Source organism: Thamnophis sirtalis, unplaced genomic scaffold, assembly GCF_051295495.1.
Source record: "Thamnophis sirtalis isolate CommonGarterSnake01/CBP01778 unplaced genomic scaffold, rThaSir2_p1.2 scaffold_10, whole genome shotgun sequence".
In the NCBI taxonomy this organism is placed as follows: domain Eukaryota; kingdom Metazoa; phylum Chordata; class Lepidosauria; order Squamata; family Natricidae; genus Thamnophis; species Thamnophis sirtalis.
In genome coordinates, this window is record NW_028261390.1 from 60,321,034 (window position 1) to 60,327,033 (window position 6,000).

Below are 6,000 nucleotides of genomic sequence, written 5' to 3' on the forward strand. Positions count from 1 at the left end.
AATTGTATCCGGAAGCAAATTGGCAACCATCGCAGCTCCTGCAGGAGGTGATACATAAGCACACTGAGGTCTTCACAAAACCATGCAGGCCGATGCATTTTGCACCAACTGGAGTTTCCAGATGCTCTTCAAGGGCAGCTCCATGTAGAGCGTGTTGCAATAGTAAATATGGGAAATGATGAGGGCATGAATGATCATGAGAAGGGATTGTGGGTCCAGGAAAGCGTGTAACTGGCGCACAACCCACAGTTGTGCAAAGGCCCCCCCGGCCATGACCACCACCTGATCTTTGAGCAGGAGTGGTAAGTCCAGGAGAACCCCCAGATTACACACAGGGTTTGCTTTTATTCCGAACATTTTATTTCATTGACAAATGTTTCGATGTGACGTGGAAACACATAGTTGCAAAAGATTGAAATAGGCCTACAAACCAGTGGTGGAATTCTTTTTTTTTTTTACTACCAGTTCTGTGGGCGTGGCTTGGCGGGTATGGCTTGGCGGCTGTGGCAGAGGAAGGATGCTGTAAAATCTCCATTCCCTCCTGAACAGCTAAGACTCAGGAGGCAGAGAATAGATGGGGCTGGGGCCATTTAGTAGTTCTCCGAACTACTAAAAATTTCCGCTACCGGTTCTCCAGAACTGGTCAGAACCTGCTGAATGCCACCTCTGCTACAAACACAAACTCTTGGCTGTCTTTTAAAAAAAGGACTTTAAAAAGTGAGAGGAAAGTAAAATGACAGATATTTGTAACCGCTCTACATGGGACAGCCCTTGAAGAGTGTTCGGAGACTCCAGCTGGTCCAGAATACAGCCGCGCGAGCGATTGTGGGTGCACCCCGGAACACCCACGTTACACCTATCCTCCGTGAGCTGCACTGGCTACCTATTGGTCTCCGGATACGCTTCAGGGTGCTAGTTATTACTTATAAAGCCCTACATGGTATTGGACCTGGGTACTTGAGAGACCGCCTTCTGCCGATTACCTCCCACAGACCCATTCGATCCCACAGATTAGGCCTCCTCTGTATTCCATCTGCCAGCCAATGTCGGCTGGCAACTACTCGGAGGAGGGCCTTCTCTGTGGCCCGGCCCTTTGGAATGAGCTGCCCGTGGAGATTTGGACCCTCTCCACCCTTCAGGCCTTCCTGACGGCCGTGAAGACCTGGCTGTTCCAGCAAGCCTGGGGTTGAGTCCCCCCCCCCTACTTGAATTTGTTGTGTCTGTTGTGGTTTTAAATTGTTCATATTGTCTGATTGTCTTTGTCTTACTTTTTGTAATTTCCCCTCCCTTGGCTTTGTTCAGCCGCCCTGAGTCCCTTCGGGGAATAGGGCGGCCTACAAATTGAATAAACTCCAAACTCCAACTTTAAATTTATTATTCAGTTTCATTAATAGCAATATTCTCAATGTATTCCTTTTTTCCTTTTATTTTCAGCAAGCCAAAATGTATTGCAGACCAATTAAATTTTAACTCTCCCGATTCTTATCTGTTTCCCAGCTACAGTCCCTTGTTTCTTCCCACTGAAATCTGAATTTTGCACACCTTTGCGTAGATTAACATTTTCCATTTTGTATGGGAAATAAGATCCCAAGATTTGGCAGAGTCTTCCTGCTTTTCAGCCAAGTTTTGTTAGACACAAACCATGCTATTCCTTTGAATTTAATAGGACATCAATAGAATGCACTAGGCACAGATGCTCCTGCTGAGGGGTTTCAGCCAAATGGCTAAGCTTGTCCTTTGAAATTTATTTTAATTTAGATACTAAAATCAATACTTTTAGTCTGCCCCAAATCTTTGTTTCTTAGCAGAAAGGGTACAACATTGAGAAGAAGAAAAAAACATACATAAAACAGCTTACCTGGTAATTTGTACTTAGAATTCCAGGACCTTATAAGCAACTGAAGGAAAAGATATTAAGTTACTCTTTTATAAAATGTTAAAAGGTTACTTTTATATTCTTTTACAATGTTAAATGTATAAGCCATTACATTCTTGAGAGACCGCCTTCTGCCGATTACCTCCCACAGACCCATTCGATCCCACAGATTAGGCTTCCTCTGTATTCCATCTGCCGGCCAATGTCGGCTGGCGACTACTCGGAGGAGGGCCTTCTCTCTGGCTGCTCCGGCCCTTTGGAACGAGCTCCCCGTGGAGATTCGGACCCTCTCCACCCTTCAGGCCTTCAGGACGGCCGTGAAGACCTGGCTGTCCCAGCAAGCCTAGGGTTGAGTTCCCCCCCCCCCCACTCGAATTTGCTGTGTCTGCTGTGTTTTTAAGTTGTTCGTATTGTCTGATTGTTTCTGTCTTACTTTTTGTAATTTCCCCTCCCTTGGCTTTTGTTCAGCCGCCCTGAGTCCCTTCGGGGAATAGGGCAGCCTACAAATTGAATAAACTCCAAACTTCTTGCGTAAAATGTGTAATAGGTAACTATGTTTTTGTTAACTACAAAATGTGTTAAGTAAACCAGACAAAATAATCTTTGTTATTCCAAGCTGTTTACAGGAGTCTACGTACAAGTTAGATAGGAAACCATCTGCTCAGATGAAAGGCACCAGAAAAACCAAATAAGAGATAGGGGCTTCTCAAGAAATTGTCAAGTTGACCCTTTAGAATATGGAATGATGAAACAAGGTAAACGAATGAGCAGGAAGAGGGGGAGTTTCTGAGGAGTAGAAAGTATAAAATGTGTTGTTTGAATGGTATTCTTTGCTCTCCTTGTATTAGATCCACTTGGGAGGAAACTTGGAGGCTGCCTTTGCAAACACTTTTTGTTTTTCTGTAAATAAATCTTTCTGAATTGTGAACCAGACTTATCTCTGTGTTGTGAGGATTTAATAATTGGATTTTTAACTCTCGCAACTTATAAGTGAATAAAAAATATTGTACCAATACTTTACAGAATATACCAAATCAGAGGATTCTCTTTGAAGTAGCATTGCCGTTGAAGGCCTAAGTATGACTATTCCTGGACAAGAATGGCTTGGATACACAGACCTATATCTCTAACTCTTCTGGCTAGATTTTCTGTAAGGCATTAAACAAGAAGCTGCCATTGAGGAACAACATAATTCAGACTTTTTAACTTCAGGTTTTTAAAGAATTACCTCATATCCCCAGTTATTTACAGAACCAATCCAATATGCTATAGTTATCTTTCAAGGCCTAAGCAATTTAAGGCTAAAATAACTTGAAAGTGCTCCTTCTCTTAGATGCAATCTTGTGCTTGCAGCTTTCAGAAAAAAGCAGTTTTCTAGAAAACATTGAAGTAGGAGCCTTTAAAAGGTATATTTACTACTAGGTCTGCCTAATTCATCCAGGACATCCCATGGATATAGCAGTCATTTCCTATGTAGTTGGTATTTGTTCCTACTACAACCAGAATTAGAGGGGGGTGCAATCAAAAGAAAAAATGAGCAGCAGAACCAGATTTTGAGGTCTGCAAATTAGCATTGCACACCACCCAGAGGCTACTATATGAGGACAAAACATACCTTGCAAAGATTACTTGGAGGTCGGAGATATTTCTAATGTAATATACTAGGTTCCCTGCATGGATTTCTCCTGTGACTATATAGGACAAATGGGAAGGAAGCTAACCTCCAGATTACAAGAACACAACAATCAGATGAGGAGACACGAACTTGTTGGTAGTCTCACATTGCAATTAACAAGGGGCATATATTCAATTTGTCAGCTCTTAAGATTGTTGGTTGAGCAGATACAAAGATAGCCAGGGAAAGGATAATTGAAACCTAGGAAACAGCCCCCTTATTAGTCAATAGGATTTATCACCAGTTTATGAGCTACTTAGAGTTGAGGACTTGGCAACACAAATAATCAACAGCCAATAGTAGGCAATCTACTCACCAATCAGGAATAGGAAGCCTCACCCAACCAGGCACCACATCAATGCAATGCATAGAGTAGCCCAAAGCACACATTCTGATAGAAAGTTCCCGGTGGATGGGCTCTAGCATGAGTCCAAAACTAGGAAGACTAAACCACTGGTTCCAGTGACTGACCCATACTGGAACCTGGGTCATCAATATTTGTCTTCATTTGAGAATGAATGAGATTCAAGGGCAGCTTATGGTCCTCCCTGTTAAACAACCTGAAGAGGTCAAAGCTTATTAGCATGCCACCAAACATAAATTGCCACCAAAAATATTTGTTTAAATAATGTTCTGTTAAAATATTCATGACTGGGAGAGACATGGGAACAAAGTCAGCCAATGAATAGGCATAGCAACTAAGTCAGCCAACAGGAGCTTAAACAGATCTGAGTCTGTACAGAGAATTGAAAGAGAAAGTTAAGCAGTCTCCTGCTCTGAGAATAAAACTAGCTGGGCTTGTCTGCTGATATGAAACTAACTGCTTGCGTTTACTTGGAGGAACCACCTGTTGGTATTGTACATTTATTCATCTGTTGTTAAGTATATAAAGAAGTTAATGAATCCAGCTGAATCAGTTATTTGGGTGTCCTTTCTGGATTTGATTTTTCTGCAACGAACTCTGACATGTTCATTGAAAACTAACAATCATCTTTTATATGTGCTCATCTTGAACACATATAAAATAAAACTATATTCTAATGTCACTGTATCTAGTTATTCCAACATATTAGAAATCTGGGTGGATAGATTCTTTCTTGTGTGCTGAAAGTTTTCACCACACAGTTCAGAGATGAAATCTTAGATTCTTGCAATAGCAAGGGTTCCACACCCCCCATAAGTTCTATTATCAAACCATATAATTTTTCTTTCTGTATTTGTATATCAGTTTTGCTAACTAAATAACTTTACATTATTCTCTTTGATTCTGTTCTCTTAACTAATTTATCTAACCTAACAGTCTCAGTTTGAATTTCATTTCTTCCCAATTTTTCTCTGCAAACATGATTAGAATTCCCTTATCTACAGTGAGAATTCCCTTATAATTTGGGGTTTCAGACTGAACTTGGTCACATGCTACTTAGAACCTTCTTCTTGTTTTGTGAGAGCATTCTTTGAAGCAAGCTTTTTCAAGCAAGCTGTATATCCACTTAATTATCAGGCCATCTTGCACATGCTAAACTATCTTGTTAATCAGCTTGTCATGGGGTAGTTTATCAAATGCTTTGCTAAAGTAAAGAAACATTATGCATTCCCACTTTTTAAAAACAAAACTATTATATTTTAAAAGGAGCTAAAAAAAATTCTAGCAGCCCTTGTTCTTAACAAATTCATGCTAATTAGTAACAATCATAGTTTTTAAAAGGTGCTTATAGGCCAATTGTAATATTTTAGAATATTTCTGAGTCTTGGCAGCAGTTTGATTGATGTATAGTTCTCTAGTTTTGTTTGTTTATTTGAGGATAGGGACAACTGGTACTTTTCCATTTTTGTAGAATTTCTTAAAAAAAATTATAAAGTTTAGGAAAGACCGTTTGGCCTTTAAATTTAAACTCATATATATTTCAACCAAACTTGGTACACAAATTACTTTTCCTCTGGAAACAAATACTATGGTGGTAAGACATCCCTAACACTTCTCGGTGTATGTGTTCTGTTAAGATACAGCCTGTTGTGCCTTATAATGGCTTCTACTGTACTGCCTTAAAATGGCTGCTGCTGTACAGTGCTGTGGAGTCGCTATGGTAATGGCTTCACAGTACTCCACAAGAGGGCTCCCTCCGGTAAGGAGGAAAATCCAACATTAGAAATTGCGGTGACGTTCATGGAAATAAATACCCAGGCAGTGCCGGGTTATCAGCTAGTTGCGAATAAGGAAGCAATGAATCGATGTACCTAATGATTCAATCCTGTCCTCATATTTCTCTTCACAATTTCATGGTGGAGTGTAAACTCTCTTGTGGGTAAGATTGGGTCAAAATTGATTTTGAGTGGATGTGTTATCTCTTTGTTAACCTTCCAACATTTTTAGCTATTGTTATTGAGCAATTGAGGGTTTTTTTCTTTTTCTGTTCTATTGAATATATATGGAGAAGCTGCTCTTTCTGGT